At 42.7% G+C, this 18,557-nt stretch overlaps 1 protein-coding gene across 1 annotated transcript in view; it reads left to right on the plus strand.

The window, feature by feature from the left end:
- Positions 1-12,062: 12,062 nt before the first annotated feature.
- Positions 12,063-18,557, plus strand: part of Sparcl1 (SPARC like 1) — a 29,761-nt gene continuing 23,266 nt past the window's right edge. Inside the window, exon 1 of the mRNA XM_048427457.3 lies at positions 12,063-12,424. The gene's annotated coding sequence lies outside the window, so the exon portion shown is untranslated. The remainder of the gene's footprint in view (positions 12,425-18,557) is intronic.

Here is an 18,557-nt window from a genome sequence, read left to right on the forward strand (position 1 = left end):
GCAGTGATTTAAATAATGCAGCTTCTGTGTGATTTTTTATCGGGGCTGAGTAGCCAGGAACCAACAAGCAGCCTCCTCACAACAAATTGGCACACCAACGTAACTACATCCACATAAATATCTGAGAAAGCTTAAAAAGGAATTCTAGACACAGAAGAACAGAGTTAAATATGACTTCTGGTAGCCACAAATTTCTTCTCTAGATGGGCTCACAGTGAGCATGGGTACTGCTGACTGCTTTAAGAGAGGTACAATAAAAAACTGTGTGGCTTCTTTAAAGGTGGCTTCCTGGTTTGCCAGCACAAATGGCTCTGATTCTTTTGGAAGGTCTGGTCAAGGAGCATTTAAATGGGGTTTGTGAGCAGACTGCTGCAGCTTGTTTAATGACATCAAAGACCAGCTGGGTGCCTAAAAATGGGGCAATGTACATGGCTCTCAGAGGCAGGGAACAGCTCTGCCAGGCTGGACTGGGCTAGGCAAGCAGGAAGTGCTATGTTTCCCCTAGCAATGGCACTGCTTACGTTCATAAGAAGGGCTTAGCATTTTAAAAAGCAGTTCTGGTCAGAAAATAATTACAGATATGCAATGAAGACAAATCCAGATGGAAGAGACTTCTAAATGGGTCACAATATTGGATAAATGTACGGTAGGCTTGGGAGAGAGAAGAGAAAGAGTATAAAGAGTTGGAAAAGAAAGAGACAGAGTACAGACAGTCATAGATTAAAAGGAATAGAGAAAAATAAGCCACTTAAAGATGGATTGCACAGAGAGGGTCTGGATTATATACACTATTGTGTTTTCTTTGAATTTTTGGGGGATTTGATTCTGGGGATTGCTAAGCTAAACCAATATATATACTTTAAAGGTATCTTGATTTCAAAATATGGATCTAAGGATGTGTTGCTTTTGAAAGAAGGTTCTTCTTTTGTTTCCACAGAGGATGAGAACCTGCAGAATACTTCCAGACTAATGTGGTTTGATGAAACAAGACCCCCCTGAAAGGTCATCATGATCACCTCCCAAAAATTACTTTGCCCAACAAAAAGCTGTAAGCAGTTTGGAGAGAACAATGTTCAAATTCCCAAATATTGTTTATAAATGTTTGTTTGCATTTAAAGAGGGATAAGATATAGAGATGAATATTTTTATGACAGTGAGACATATATGTTCCTGGCAGCACCAATTACTTCAAGAGAAAGATGGGCATTGAAGAGACTCCTTATGGAGTTTACCAGTCATTTTGGCAAGAAACTGCTCTTGCTTGAATGAACTGGACATGCAGGACCCACAGAAAAATGACTGCTGATCTTGCCTTAAGGTGAAACAGTTTTTCAGGGTTCCTGCTTCATGAAAAATTTTGCAAGATATTCTGCAGGCCACAGAAGAAAGTGACTGACAAACTGCCAAAATAGGCAGAACTGTTTTTGAAATTTCCTGCTTTGTAGAAAAGTCTGCCGGCTACTATGAGCCTGTAGGCTGAAGATGGATGCCCCAAAATTACAGAAGAACTTTGGGTGACTGTCCAGTCAGTGAGATGTCTCTGTCAATTCTAGAGTTTTGGAAGTTGCTTACAATGTACTTCCTGTTTACTTCGGTAATATTATATCCTTCTGGAGTCTTTGATGGAGTTGAAGAATAGATTGTTATAGTTGTTTTCCTTAGTTTTGATAAAAGATAAACTAGATACAAATATTGTAACTATAATTCTTGTTTGATACCTGTTTTGTTATATGTAATTTTATTATGTTAAAATTAAAACCTTCCTTTTTATTTAAACAGAAAAGGGGAGGTGATGTGGGATTCCTGTCTGTTTGCTGTGAATACCACTGGTTAATAAAGGACTGCTTTGGACCTATAGCAGGGCAGAACTTAGTGAGGTGGGGAAAACTAAACTGAATGCTGGTAGAGAGGAGGTAGAGAAAGGAGAAGCCATGGAGCTGCCACTGGAGACAGATGCACTGAAACTTTGCTGGTAGACCACAATCTCATGGTGATGCACAGATTAATGGAGATGGATTAAATTAATATGTAAGAGTTAGCCAATAAGAAGTTATAGCTAATGGGCCAAGCAGTGATTTAATTAATACAGTTTTGTGTGATTATTTCAGGGATGAGTAGCTGGGAACCAACAAGTGGCTTCCTCACAACAGTCAGAGATATCTGGAAGAGTCCAGACTTAACATGGCCAACAGAATAGATGGACCACAAGAGGAACGAGAAGAGGGGAGAACGAAAAAGGTAGAGAAGAGAGAGGGAAGAAAGAAAGGAGACCAGAAGCCAAGAGCACCAAGATAACGTAAGAAACTATAGCCAAAAGGTCTGGAGTTATATAGGAAGGAGAAGCTGGTGAAAGAAAAGTTCAGGGGCTGGAAAGGTTGGGGGTAGAGGTAGGGTGAGCAGTGCTCAGAGAAGTCAGGATTTTAGCAGAAATATTCTGCTGAGAGCCAGGTGGTCAGGGTCTGCTGTGATATGTTAAGTACGTATCTCAGTTAGCCATTTGTCCTGAACTTCTTTGAGACCTAACAATGGACCTTAAAGAGTCTGCCAAGGGCCCAAAACAGAAGGAATTAGAGCCCTAGAAAAATCTGTCCTCTTAGTTCTCTTGGCTACATTGTATTATGACCCAAATGCTTACAGAAATATCAGTGTGCTTCTGGGGAGAGCTAAGAAAGAAATGTGGGATGTTACTGAACTCTGGAGGAAAAGCCAGGCTTGCTAGAAGGCCTCAGAAATCTGCGTTATGTTCTGCTGCTGGGTAGAAAGCAAGGCTTCTAAGTGATAAACCTCACTATTTAGCTGAAGATATTTCCAAACAAGGCGTGGGAAGTGTGGCCTGATTTCCATTTGCTGTTTATAGTGAGAAGTGAGAGGGAAGATATAAACAGAGCAAAAACCGTTAAGCAACTTGGTGATTTGGAAAAGTCTCAGCAAAATACAAGATTCGAGAGAACAGGGCAGATGCAGGTCAACAGCACTTCACAGTGGAGACCGAGTGCTGACCTTGGCCAGGGACCTACGCAACCTCTCCAGTAGAAATCAGCAGCCCAGATGAGTGCATCCTAGACACAGCTTGTAAAGGACTTACTTGGACCCTGTGAATTCCACACAAGGAATCAGCAAGCTCTTAAGACCGTGACATCAGCAGAAACATTGGCCTGGGACAAAAGGGGCAGACACAAGACAAAAGGAAGGCTATGGGACCTCCAGCATTCCTTATAGCTGCCAACATGACTGATGTCAAGGAAAAGGGAAGTGACTCCCGCTGAGATCAGTTTGTCCCCTCCCAAATCTCTGTCTTCAGACACCTCAGAATTCAAATCTACGGGGAGTTAGGATCATTAGTAAGTAAGGTGAAATTCCTAATTCAATATGGCTGCTATCCTTAGAGGAAAATAAGAACACTGACACATAGAACAAAGATCATGTGAGAACTTAAGGACAGGGCAGATCTCCACAAACCAAGAATAGGGGCCCTACCTAGACTAGTACCTGGATCTCAAGAGTTCTAAAACTATGACAAAAATAAGTTTGTTGCTTTAAGATAGCTGGGCAGCCATGTTTGTTATGGTAGTCCTGGCAGCTTCAAAGGTGACATAGGGCTGCTGGTCTTTGTGGTCCAGAGGCACCACAACCGTCGAAGACCATCTGGCCTGAGGAGCAGCAGCACTTGGTCCTGCTGAGCTTTGAGTTTGCTTGGGACAAATGATCCTTTTACTCCTCCTATTTTCCCTCTCAGAATAAGGATGTCTCTTTATTTCATTATATTTTGGAAAGCAGGTAATATCTTTGGTTAAGGAATAAATCTTCCATACCCTTAATCTAAATGTCTCAGATGGTGAGGGTTGGAGGTTTTCGAATTGATAATATTTCTGTGAGAAGAGAGACTTGGAATTGATGGCAAATGGACTGAGTTTAAGACATGTTAAAGATCCTGGAGAGGTGACAGTGGTTAAGAGCACCCTTCAGTTCCCAGCACTCACACAGCGGCTCACAACCATCTGTAACTCCAGTTCCAGGGAATCCGATGCCCTCTTCCGACCTCTGTGAAACCAGGCCTGTGTGTGCTCCACATACACACATGCAGGTAGAACACTCATACACATAAAATAAAATAAATAACTCTCGAAAATGAGAATAAAATGAAACACATTAAGGATATTGAAGTGGCAGGAATTGCCGTGGCAAGTGGTGAAAAGGTGAATTTGGGGGACCAGAAGACAGACTGTGCTTGAATTGTAACTGCCTCCCAAACGTGTGCTCCAACCTCTGACTCTGGAACCTATTAATAAGACCTTACTTGGAAGTGGATCTTCACAAATGTAGTCTGGCTAAAATTAGTCATTACTAAATTATGACAAACTCTCTCCAGTGACTTGTATCCATATAGGAGAAAGACACCCACAGAGACTGAGGAAGGATTTAAGAGGAAAGAGGTCATGTGAACACAGAAGCAGAGATAGGAATGATGTGGCTACAAGCCGAAGAGTATCAGGGTTCCTGAGGGCTGGCAAAGTGAGGGTCATACAGAAAGGATTCTCCAAAATCATATAGCAGGAACATGTGCCTGCTGGCATCACAACTGCAACCTTTTAGCTTTCAGAACTCCAAAGAAGTTAACTTCTGTTGCTTTAGACTCTCTGTTTCATAGAAACCTGTTGGGACAGTCCTAGGCAATTGGCATACAAGTCTTAAAATGATATAGAGTCATGTGATTGCCATTGCTCTAAGCTAGGATTAGCCTGTGTGTTTGTCCCACTCCGAGGCAGGGCATTTTGTGGCTATAAAGAAAGGACCAATTACTTTAGTACTTACCTTGAAGGTAATCTTATAAGGAATCTTAAAGAATCACAAACCTAAACTTTTATACATGGAAAAAAATCGGCTCTACTTCAAATCATTAGGTTGCATACCCACTCACCAATAGTTTCTTATATCGGGATGGAGGGCAAAAAAAAGGGGGTACAAGAAATTAATCACCTTTGATCATCAACCAACCCTAACAAGGAAAGTACGTCAGCTAGTAAAAATTGGGCTGCGTTGTAATGTTTTCCCGGACCTTAACAAGTTCCTCATTCAACTATGCACCTTTCTAAAACTTTAGATTGTCTTCTTGGGTTTTTCACCTCCAAGTTTTTTGACAAAACCATCTCAATCTAACCTTAAATTATTTTCAAAGCTTTCTTTCAGCCATGATGCACTCAGAAACCTGTGAACACATCTCCCAACATTAAGATGAAAAGAATTCAAGCCAGCCTGCCTCCTGTGACTCAGTTGTTTTTCTTAAACTTTAACCTGAACTTCAATCTATGCAGCTCTTTAGATGAAACTCATAGGCCCTAGCTGTGTAACATTCCCTTGTATATTTTTAATCATCAAAACTCTATTTAAACTACCATTATTAGTATCAATTAGATTGTACAGTTTAAGAAGAAATCATCTTCATAATAATCCACAGGTAAAAATGCCCAGTAGAACAGGATGTTTCCTTGAGATAAATACACTCCATTACAGGCAGTGAGGATCTCCCTACACCCATTGACACCATGCCAGATACCAGGGAAGATCGCAGAAGCAAACATGTGAAGGCACAGCAGAGGAAAGACACCGGAGCCTGTGGTCTCCGGGTCAGGGATTCTCCTCCTTGCAGACTGACACCCTGAAGTTAACTGCCCTCTGTTGTTCCTCTGACATGGCCTCCAGCATGTTTGTTTTATTTGGTTTTGTTTTTAAATTTATGACCTACAAGGTCAAGAGATTGGAAAGTACTGACCGTCCATTCTATTTTGCTGTTATTGTGTGTGATAGGTGAGGGGAATCATGCCTCAATAAACATATGTAAGTCAAGGGAGAGCACTGTGGTGGAGAACTGGTTCTCACACTGTGGGGTTCTCACACCGTGGTGGAGGAGTCAGTTCTCTCCTTGAACCTATACATTGCTTTCTGGCATTAAACTCATGTTGCCAGGCTCAAATGGCAAGTGCCTTTATCCACTGACTGATCCATATTCATGGTCCTATTACCTTTTTCATTTTAATTGACAAAGAACATCACATTTTTTTTTACTGTATATAAGTTAGGTTTGGCTCATGGATTCAGTGAATCACGCTGAGGAAGATTTGGTGGGGCCCATGATGTCTATGGCAGTGGAAGCATGAGGTAGATGCTGTTCACACAGCAGCGGATAAGGAAGTAGGGCAGATGGAACCAGGGATGTGACACCCTAAGGCTCATCCATGTGACCTCCCTCTTCCAGCCAGATCCTACCTCCTGAAGTTCTCAAAGCCTCCAAAAAGAAGGTACAACAAGCCAAGCAATAGGAGTTAAAAACTCAGACCAGTGGGGTCATTTCCGACTGAAGCCAAAGGAGCTTCCACTCCTGGTGATGGTCTGTTTCCTGGTTCTCTTGCCTAGAATTCCTCTTCAGTGTAAGAGAACAACCCACAGGCATCCCACTGAAGTCAGTATGTGCTCATTTGACTCATTAGTCAATTTAATGCAGGTGGAAGTGATGTGCATCATACTCAGGCAGACGCTCTAAGAACTACGTACAGTTTGTCACACATTTTCTTCCCTAAAGGAACCTGTTCCACCAGCCTGGATGCCAGAGTAAGGGAGAAGAAATCACTACAGGAAACACAAGCAAAATCAAACAGCACTAAAAGCCTGCCTCGCTGTAAGCACCTCATGTGGGAGAGCTGTTTGTCACACTAAGTACCCACTTCCCTTCCAAATTTTCTAGTGTAGCACGAATAATAAAAACCCAGACACAAATATTGGGGGTTCAACCTGAACACCAGAAAAGCAAAACAGCCAGCCACTAGAGAAGTTTGACCTCTACCAAGACTGAGCAACTGCAGACTAAGCAACCAGAGCCTCTCTCTCTCTCCTCCCATTTTATATTCCCTCTAGCACTGGGATTAAAGGTGTGAGCCACCACCACTTGTTTGCAACCTACAATAAAATAGTACCACGCCACCCAGAATGGAGTATAATAAAGGTTTCTTTATTTGGGAATAGAATCACAGGAAAATAAATGATCAGCAATCCTCTGTGTGAGTGGGGAAGTGGAACTGAATCTAGCAGACAAGGGGATGCACACACTTTTACATCTGCATATATAGTACATGTGACCATGCCCAGAGTGGGCCAGTATCTTAAAGGCTATGGCTGAAGGAGTTCCCACAGCAACCACCTTGATTGTTTCTGCATTGATCTTGTGTAAGCCCAGGGTGGTCTTGAACTCACAGAGCTCCATCTGCCTCTGTCTCCCAAATTCTGGGAATAAAGATGTGTGCCACCACTGCCTGAACTCTAACGGCTTAGCTTTGCCCTTCTGATCTTTAGGCAAGTTTTATTTATTAAAACATAAATAAAATATCACTATATTTCCCCATTTGTCTAAAATAAAAAAGGCTGTAACTAATATAAAAAGCTATGTACAGTAATTACAATAACTATATACAATATATACAGACAATAAGTACACCAACAATGTCTACTCCATTTGCATTTGACAAATTGAGAGAAAATACACCATATCTATCCTATTTTTGGTGAGTCCAAAGTCTTCTACCTATTTATTTTCTATCATAACTTGCTTTCTGCATCTGGTCAACAAGGAAAACTATAACTGTCAAGTCTTCAACTCCCTCAGAGACCCAATAAGGGAATAATATTAGCTGAGTAAACAAGAAGTGCAAGCAAGTGACTTCCAAAAAATGTGAGAAAAGACAGAAACAGCTGCCTGCTTGGAGAGTCACCCAAAGTTCCTCTGCAACATTGGGGTGCCCATCTTCAGCCTACAGGTCTAGACTATCTGACAGACTTTTCTGTGGAGCAGGATATCCCAGAGAATCTAAGCAACAAAGAAGACCCTAAGAGAGACATACAAGGATCAAATCTAAATGGGAAGTATAAAAATCGAAAATTTCCTGAGTAAATTGGGAGCATGGGGACCACAGGAGAGGGTAGAAGGGGAAAAAAGAAGGGAGGGAAGTAGAGAAAATAGCTAAAAAAGAAGAAAACATTAGAAAATAAAAAAAATAGTACTTGCTTTTTAAATGTAGATTCAATATCTACTTTTCATCTTGTATCTATATTCTCCCTTTTTCTTTTCAGAGTAGATTTAATAATCTACCCTTGTATCCTATCATTCTAGAACTCTCTTTATCTAATTTACAAAGGCCAAACTGTTTAGTCTGACATCTAAAACGTTCCTAGTCCTAACCAGCCTTTTTCTTTTATTTTTAAGAATTATTTATGTATTTATTTATCGTTTTTGAAGATGAGTCTTAGAAATGCAGCAGTTAATTGCAATAGCCAAGCAAACCTAGAAAAATACCACATACACACTGCCATCCCTTTACTTGTTAATGGCCTCCTCTGTGCCAAGGCTTTGTGTATGACCTGATGGAGAATTATAAATGGCCCCACAGAAGAAACGACTGGCTGAGAGAGGTCGTCCTTAATAAATCAACAGAGCACAGAGTCGGAAACTAACCCAGGATATGGGTGACCAGGATTGAGTGGAGTGAAACAAAATGCTTCAGTGCAGGATCCTACAATGGAGGATACAGGTCTAGGTCAGTAGCTGAACTGGAATTAAGACCTGAGTGCAGTCCCAGAAGGAAGATCCACAGATAATACGTACCACGGGAAGGATCAAAGTCGCAGTGAAGTTTCTCTCCCACCCACCAGTTCCCAAATAACCATTCAGAGGCTTAATGTTAATTATAAATGTTTGACCAATGACTCAGGCTTATTACTTAGTAAAGATCTCTTATATTTAAATTAACCCACTTCGATTAATCTATGCACTGCCATGCGGTCATTGCACTGCTTCATTTTCTACGTGTCTCGCTTCCTCAGAAGCTGGCTGGCATCTCCCAGACTCTGCCCTTCTTCAGTATCTCTGCTTGGATTTCCCGCCTGGTTCTATCCTGCCTCACCATAGGACAAAGCAGTAATTTATCAACCAATAAGAGCAACACATATTCACAGCATATGGAAAGACCATCCCATAGCAGTGCAGAATTATGGAAAAAGTCACTTCTCACTCCAAGTTCAGTGTTGACATTTTAATCTGTAAGTTACTGTGTTTAGAGGCAGGAACATAAGAGAGGTGATAAGAAATGAGGTTATAAGGTTGTGGCCCTGAAAGCCAAGGAAAGAGGGCCTCCGCGGAAATGAAGTATGACAATACCTGGCATTGTTACAGTGTGCCCCTTCCTCACAGGTTCCTAATAGGTGTGGTCTATGATATGATGAGATAAAAAAGTCTATGCCTGTTCAATAATGACACATTTTGTAAATATTCTTTCTGATTTGTGGTTTGTGGAATCTACAGAACCAGAAACCATGGTTATGGAATGAAACCCTTGGCTGAAACGTGTTCTTCAATCTTTCCCCTAAAATAGGGTTTTAACCTTCCTCAAAGACCAGAGTGGGGCAAGAGGTGGAAAGTGAATACCAAGCTTCACCCTGATGGTTGAACAGAATACTAGATGTTGGCCTGTGTCAGGTCTCCTGACCAATGTTGACATCCTGGTGGCATCTCACATGTGGTCCTAAAGCTTACTCTGTCAAAGTTCTGACGCTTCATATAGAGACGGGGCATGTTTTCTGTGTCTGGCTTCCGGCTCCATCTGTGAGGTGGGTATTGTTTGTAGGTTCATTGTCCCCTGCTTGGAAAACTGTAAACAGTTTTAGAAATGACAGTGTCAGAAACAATGAAGGCTTGGATGTCTGCCAGTGAACATTTCCCAAACAGAGCCATACTTTAAAGACATCATGGACTCCACACCCTTTGATTTCAGTCATTTTTCCTTCACCCTCATTTGTAAGAGTTTGTTTACATTACAGTGCTCTGAATTTCTTATAACTGAGCAGTACATCTTTCCAATCACAAAACTGAGTCAAATTCCTCAAGTTTTATAAGCTAAAATAGCTCTCTTCATACACAAATCACACTTAAACCATAATTCCAGTTTGCCTTAAACAATCTGTCCATAAAGAAATTCATTTCATCATTTCTCCAAAATATGTCAAATTTAGGATTAGAAAAAAAATTGAGTTGGTCAAAAGTTTTTTAATGCTCTCTAGCTAGAATTTTCTCTTTGGATTAATCCCATTGCTTATAACTGACCTCATAAAGATACCTTAAACAAATGGGAGATACTAGTTCAAATAAGTTAATATTTGAAGTATCTGAGAAAATTCTTTAACCAACAAAGTCAAATCCTCAAGAGTGCTTTTCTATATAGCCTGAATGTTTCATCTCTCCCAGGTCCCTCAGGACACTATTGCAAAATGGTGCCAGGACTGTCTACATGACCAAAACCAGAGAGATGTGAACAGAGAGGAGAAGAAACAGAGACTAACACAGCCACCCCTTCTCCCTTCTCTGCAGAGCGACTCACACTTCAGGCCTGAGCTGAGGAAAAACATCCCATTGTCTAGGCACCAGGACGTCATACCCTCAAGCCTTCCATTAGGAGCAATAATCCTGATCCCGGACACGTGGGCCCCTTCCCAGCTGTGAGGGCTCTCTGGCAAACTGCCCGACTTCCTCTGCTCCCAGACTTCCCCACTGCAAAACAGAGATAAGTTTTGTTACCTTTCTCACTCAGTGTTCTGAAAATAAATAAGGCAAATGTTTCTGGGGTCCTTGGAGAGAACTGGCTGAGGCGTGTCTGCTAACATTGTAGCTAAGAGCTTTGTTTGCTTGCTTTGCTTTGGTTTTTATGAGTCTGTTTTCCTGATGACTCTGTCACACGTTCAGAAAACCGAAATTCAGTTACAACTCCTCATCTAACTTTAATGAAGGCACAGCATCCAGAGCATTTGTGCTGGACACCTAGAGACGAGAGCAGCATCCCCACCTGCCGGGGGATGCCACAGTTGCTTGCTCGGTTGACTAACACAGGTGTGAAGCCAGGAATCCCTCTTCACTGGTTACATTGGAAGCCCTGGAGAAAGCACAAGCCTTGCCAAGCTTTGCTCTTGTCTGACGTAAACCAGAACAGTGAATGTTTGTTGAGTGTCCACTGCATGGTAGTGGGTTTATGCCGTTTATTTGCACTAAATTATTTAAACTTGGAACAATTACCAGATCCTATGATCATTTCTGCATCTGTAGCCTCATCTTATGGATAAGGAAGCTGAAGCACAGAGATGTCATGACCCCATTCCCAGTTCTACACAGTTAGGGTGAGAGGAAGCCGAGCTACAAACCCAAGCTCCCTGGACTTCAAGCCTGTTAATTTAACCATTACGCTGAACTACCTTTCAATGGGAACATAGTGAGACCTCCGAAGAAGTGTCAGAATCAAGAGGCATAAAGCATAGAAAACCGTTAGCATAGGACCTGACCTACAATAAATGTGCAATAAATATAGATAAAATAACTGAAATAGTTAGATACATAAATGAAGAAAAGGATGCAGGACCAGGTCTTCTGGTGTATTATTACCTTAACCCTCAGAGACAGAAGCAGACAAATCTCTGTGAGTTCCCGATTAGCCACGCTACATAGTGAGACCCTGTTTCAACAAATAAACACCACAATGCAAAGTCAAAAATAAGCACAGCTAAGGTCTATTTCCCAGGAAGACCTCTTCTTGTCCACCAAGCTTTATTTACCATCGTGGACTTACAGGAGGTGATGGCTGGGGACCTCCCTAAACCAGCTCGGGCTCTGTAAACAGCAACCTAAATTTCCAGAGCTGCTTGCACAGCATTCAGTCGCTGGAACGGTTGGCTCTTAACATTCAGGCTGCATTTAGGAGGGCAGTTTCCAATCGAGCGTATAAAAAAATGCATCTGCTGCAAGAGTCCTCCTCTCCTTCAACCCTGACTTTCCAGTCACCCCGGGAATAAACAACTGTGGGGAGTCTCTTTGCAGCCTCTTAAAGCCGCACCCCACCCCCACCCCAAGGGACCCCAATCATAGGATCTCTCAGGATTGTTTGAAAAAAGAAAAAAAAATGCATGAGGAGCCAAGAGCTTACGTTCTGGCCAAGTTAGGAGCCTATGAGAACAAGAGCTTAGGGGAGGGCTGTTCGCTCCATGCGCAGCAGAATTGGCTCTCTCCCTCTGGGTCTGCTCTGCCTGCAAAGCTCAGCAGCACCGAGGGAGAGAGATCCAGGAATCTGCAACAAAAACGATGCTGGCCTGAAATAGCCCCCGGTGCCAACCTCCAGATTCTCATCTGTCACTTCAGCCCCTGCCTGGCTGACGGGGCAGCAGAATTTCAACTCCAATAAACCTGAATGTGCTTCTGGGCAAAGAAGTCAAGCTGAGGAGGAAGAGGGTTGAAAGAGTTCCTCTTGGGCGGCTGTCAGACTTTTACTTCCTGCTGTGTGCAGAGGGGATTCAACATCTGCTGAGAGCCACCAAGGCACTGGATCCAGCCTCTTCTCTGCAGGTAAATGTTAATGAATTCCCTATGTTGGCCGATTGCATGTGTTAGACTGACTTCTGTTATCTGAAAGGGCTGGTTAATGAGTTTGATTAAATAATTCAAAGCCATTTACTTATTTTAAAAATCCATTGTAATTTATAGGGTCAAAGAGAGAATTTTACTTTCCGTAGTCATTTTTCTTTGCCTCCTATAAAATTAATAAACTACTAAACTATAGTTTTAGTGATGATCACACCAGAAATAAATACTTTAAATCAAACAATATGCATGTTTCTTATGTTTAAACCATCTGCAGTTATCCATCATCTCCGTGTACCTAGAAGCAATCAATGTAGGACGGGAACGCCTTGTTTGTCGGAGAGTTAGGAACTCTCTCTGATAGCATAGTCTGCTTCTGCTACTTTCAAGTTATCCCTTTTCTGGTCTCTCTCTCTCTCTCTCTCTCTCTCTCTCTCTCTCTCTCTCTCTCTCTCCAGTTTAACAGGTTTTTCTCGACTCCTGTTCTCATTAGTTAAGATGTCCACAAGGGGACAGGAAACTTCTTTAGGAAACCAGATGCAGACGGAGCGTGAAAAGCTAAGAGCAGCTGTGCAGTGTCTCAGACGGGTCTCCTATCTGGCTCTTCTCAGATGCAGCATTTTCCTGGGAGCCCCGCTTGCTCGTTCCTCCAGGCCCAGATCTCCTTGCAGGAGAGAGCTGTGCACTGCTTTTGTCTGCAGAGCAATACAATTGACAAGGTGCCCCAAGAAGTCCTGCTACAGTCTCATGTGCCCTGCCTTTTGTCTGCAAAGAGGTTCAATATGTCACTTTGACATTGTATCTGCCACTCCCCTGGGGCAGGCCCTGACCGCTCTGATTAGAAATGTGCCCACAGTCCATGCCTTCCCCCACCAAAAAAAAAAAATTATTCTCTCCTTTCTCGTGGATACCAGGTTTTTTTTTTAGTCCAAAGCTTGCTCAGCTAAATCTTCATTATATAACAATACATAGATGTGATTTATATGCACATTGTCACACTAAAAAGGGTTTCTTTGTTTTTCTTCAAGACCCCCCTTCTTAGAGAACATTTAAATTTAGGATTATCTAGTGAAGTCTAGCAAGGTAGAACTATCTATTTCGTCGTCTTGTCATTCAATCTACTAACGCTGCTTCTTACATCCGGGAAAAGAATATGTGTGCTGTTCAAAGATCGTGCCCCTCTCCCCTTGATGCACAGCTTGTGGACAGTCATCGAGTGGTTAAAATATTGGGGGCTGTCTTCAGTTTACTCTCCCGCAGGCTTTATGGTGCAGGTCTGTAGTAAAAACAAGGAAGAGCCATGACAGAAAGAGGTGTGCCATGCAGAAGCATCTGGGCAACTCCAGATGTTGCCTCTCTCACTCCCTCTTGACTGTTATGTTTTCCCAGCTGACTTGCAGCCATGTGTGAACATGTCTGCTTTGGTTAAGTTTTAGCATGATGTCCAGATATACATTGAGGACATTTTTTCCCTGTCAAGGATAACAAAAACAACTGATCACAAAGCTTGAGGCATGTTGGACTTTCTTATTATCCTGGAACAATCTTCAGGGGGTAGAAAGGGACCGCCCCATAAACCAGGAGAACCTCTTACAGATCTCATAGGATGCCTTCTGTCCCGGCTGCATCTGTATTTGTATTCCTGCCTAGCCACAGCCTGCTTCTTTGTCCTGGACATCAAAGGTTATACAGAACTCTGGAAGAGACTGGCCGCTTCAAAGATAGCCAATAAAATTCCCATGAGAAAGACTCTGGCCTCTGGTTCATACATGATGATCAGATAACTCTGACTTACATAAGACTATATAGGTGTGATAATGTATACACATTGTCACAGTAAATAGCTCAGGGACCCTGGACAAGTGACTTTACCTTTTTTGTGCTATAGAACCCTTGGTGATGGCACCGGAATCATAAAAAAGCAATAGATAGTGCTGAGATACGATGTGAGAATTAAATGGAAAAAAATCTGTGCCTGGTATATATTAAATAATCACAGCAACTATGAAAGGATGGGTCTAGCTTTTCCTCCACTGCGTATGCTCTGGGCAGGGAAGGAACTCTAGGCTCCCTCGCATTTATGCACTCTGATCTAGTGAGTCCTCAGAATCAAGCCAAAGTCTCCAAGTCAGCACGGCAGAGTGGACAGGCTGGGGCTGCCCCTGAGTTGCAACCTCAGCTCCCCCTCACGAGCTGTGTGGACTTGGCCAGTCACTTCCCACCTCCAGGCCTCAGCTATCCATCTCTTAGGCAAATAATCCCCAGAGGTGAGGCTGTTGTAAGGGTCAAATGAGATATTTATGAAACACAAGTGTGTACGGTACCAGCTAGAACACTAAACTCCCCAGAAACGCTACAATTGCCACAAGAAGTCTCATGCCCTAAGCTGTCTATTATGAAGTTGGAATGAGAGTTCTAGTAGCGTTAGAAATGAATAAGGAAACATTCCTTCAGTTATCTTTTCTTTATTCAAAGAAATGTAGAGGAAGCCATTTTCAGGGCATCTACACAGGTGCTTGTTCCTGAGTCTCCATGCTCCCTCAGTTGGCAGCTTCTGAAAGGGCCCTGGTCAAATGGGAGGGGCTGCTTTTCAGGCCAGCTCTTCCGGAGGCAGAGAGGAGCCATGCCGCACTGCGGCCAGCTCTGGTTTAGGGATCTCCTTGGACAAGGGGACCGGCCCCAACACTTCTCCTTTCAGATCTTTCTTAAAGGCAAGAATAGAGGTTTTGACTCGCTCCGGGGTGTTTTTTCCTCTCTCTGTTGACATCCAAACAAAAAGGCTTTTTTTGGTGCTGGTTGTTGTGTTTTTTGTAAACTTCTCCCCTATGTTCCTAGCACTGAGATGTCAGCTGCTTTTTCTGGCTATGTAAAGTAGGAGCTGCCTGTTGTCATAGTGATGAAAGGGTACAGAGAGAGTCCCAAGTCATGACCAGCTCTGTGAAACTGCTCTTGTTGGTCTTAAAATCCTTCAGTGGAGATGAGGTCTCCAGTTCTGCCTCATTTCTTGCCTATTATGCAATCAACTTATGTGCAGCAGTAGCTAAATGTTTCCTTTAAAGATTCGGTGAATAGGAGGTATTAAGCAAGGAGCAGCCATCTCCTGTGGGGTGCAAGGGGAAAAACCGGGGAGAGAAAGGAGAAAAAAAGTCACCCTCCTTGATGGCACACACTGCGGTTGTTACTCAGCATCAAGCCTGTGTTAAAACCAGTGGCTAAACTCAAACGCCCTAGCTTCCCCTGTTTCTCAAAGGGGGAGCCCATCATTGTAAGATGAACTGATGCAACGGATGAGAGCTTAGCAAGGATTACTTTTGTTGTCCTTTTCATGATGCGGTGTAATGCTGGCAGAGATGGCCCTTTGGAACTTGGAGCCTTCCAGAGAGTAAATTGTAATAATAGCCTCAGAAAAAAAAAAAAAAATTGCTTACTTGACCAGTAAATTTGTAAAGGAGAAAGAAAGGGAATAATTATCGGTTTAGGGGTTGGTATTTATTTATGACTCATTTATTCATTACGTTTTAGAGAATATAAAAGTCTTTTCTTGTCTTAGTACTAAGATAAAAGGTATAAGCCATTTCATCTTCCCTGAGATGTTAGGTTTCCTAACATCTTAGGTCAGACAGTTACCTAAACAATGCTGTTTTTATCTGGTGCCTCAAGCTACTATGCATTCAGTGTCGCTTATCCTGTGAAATGTCCGGGGATGGTGATGGGGGAGCGGGAAGAGGAGCTGGAGCGAGGCTGGGCTCCTCGGGGCCCGTGTGTACTGAAGCAGTCATTAATTAAACCATCACAGGGATGGGAATTGCATACGCAAGCATAGGTGGCCTTGAGGACAAAGCCACCGTCAGCTTTCTAAGGCTTCTGCCAACTCAAATGTGCAAATGGGCAATGTGTGATAATGTGTCCTGCAGACCCCTAACCTATCATCTCATGGGCCAGTTTTAATACCGTTTCATCTTAATCCGTTGTATGTATTTTCCTGACTTGTGTGGAGGATCTCTGCATGTGTCTTTAACATCCGTGTCTGTGTGGACTGGATCTGCTCTGTCATTGCCTGGCAGCAAGTGTCCTCCATCCTGCAGACTGTGATTCACCTTTACAAACCTGCTGACGCTGCGAATGCAGCTCCAGGCGCAAGTTCTCACCCTACGGTGATGCCATCCGCATCTTAATTACTTACTGTTTCGCCTCTCCCAGTGCTCTTTAAAGGGCTTATGAAAAACCACTTAAATCTGTAAGTGAAGCTCTAGAATTGTGTGGTTTCCACACTTGCAATAATGAAGTCATGCCCTAAGAATAGTGATTAAATCTCCTTTATTTCTTCCCTCACCTGTTTGGTCAAGGTTGGCTTCCTAGGAATGAAAACAGGTCGTGCTTGAGGCTTCTTCGGATTGGTTTCCTTAATAGTACTCGTTTTTGCTCTAAATGATGTCATTCCGACCAGGGGCTCTCATGAGAGAGAATGCAGAGGCACCAAATACAATGAATCAGTATTTTTATACAGCATGAAAAAAATTCACCCTACCTCTGAACACATATTGCTTGCAATTGTATACTGAGATATATGTTTCACGGTTAAAGCGTGTTTGTTCTAAGAGAAATTGATGGAGTTTGACCTCTACTCAAGGTCAAAAGTGGCTTCTCCCTGCTCCCACCCTCTCCTCCTCCTTCATCTGAAGGCTGAAAATAGAGGTTGTGTGTGGCAGGGTGGTTGGAAGGAATAAATGTGAGCAGGGAGGATCATATCCTATGACAATTTGACGAACAAGCAATCAACCGATCTGGGAAAGAAGAGGGAAGGAGACTTGAATCTTAAATTCCCCCCACAAAGCACTTCACTGCTATATTTGGGGACTCTGATTCAGGTTGCATGTGCATCTCAACATCTCTGTGGATTTCTGGTCATATCCAAAGACCCAGCAGCCATGATGCTCATCTACCCCAAATGAAGAACCACATGGGTGTCTGTGGTCTGAGAATATCCCAGGACAGGCGCACCTTGATGTCAGCTGGTGGCTCAGCAGAAAACTCAAAATAGAAGGGCTGTGTTTGCGCTCTTTGGGTGACTTTAATGCCAAGCTCTAGACCTCCTCCTGGAGACTCATTAATACTTTAAAAGCCCTAAAGCACAGTGTTAACTCTAGATCAGGTAGCAGCACGCATTGGGCAGGTGAAGTATGACTAAAGGCTTTGCTCTCAGAAAGCAAAGCCTGTGACTCTCACACAAGACCAGGAGAGCACTGTTCGCATCTGACTAGAAAGTGCCTGTAATAATCATTTCACTTGCACCTTCTCAGAAAGGAAGTTCTCCATAGCTGCACTAACTACTAAAAATAGTGGCCTACAGGCTTCCTCTGACACAAACAACCTCAACGGAGGATACCTGGCCTTATTTGGAAGTGTGGATGTACATGTTCCAGGAAATAAAACGCTAGCAAGAGGGAGAAAAGGAGAAAGCAGAGAGACTAGATGAGGCAGGAGTCTTCCTTTTAGGGTCTCTGGTTGGTCCTTCTCAGGTCCCTTAACTTAAAACAAAGATGAACAGGTCAAATGGTTGTCAGCCTTCAAGACCAGCCGCTGAAGCCAGTCTCCTTGGTCAGGAAGGAAGGGCTTAGCTGCTTGATGATTCAAGGCACAATGAGGGTAATGCAGGAAGGAGGCAAAACTACCAGCACTTACATTTCCACACGGCATGATGTGACCAGTAGACAGGAGGAGTCTCTCAGAGCTATGGGTGACTGTAGTGGCGCCCTGGCTTTTAAAGTGTAGAAGAGAGAGGGACAGTAAGGTAAGGGTACTCACAGGGGACATGTGGGTTAGACTAAGCAGGTTTAAGTGGTGAGGCAGTCTAGAACTTAAGAAATTTAACTTAATTTCAATGTATATGTTCTAAATTAATATGATGGTTTAATTGATGTTCTAAAAACTATATGAACTAGAAAGAAATCAATATAAAAGTCTACCCTTCCCTATCCTTACTATAAATCTCTGCAAAATGTTGCAGAAACTTAAATGGAAGCAATTGCAACCAAAAAAGGACACACAATGAATTCATTATTAATTTGGATAGAGAGTGATGTTCTAGGGTGTGCCAAATTTTGGATACCTTGTCCTC

Source organism: Myodes glareolus, chromosome 8 (genome assembly GCF_982192425.1).
Source record: "Myodes glareolus chromosome 8, mMyoGla1.1, whole genome shotgun sequence".
In the NCBI taxonomy this organism is placed as follows: Eukaryota; Metazoa; Chordata; class Mammalia; order Rodentia; family Cricetidae; genus Myodes; species Myodes glareolus.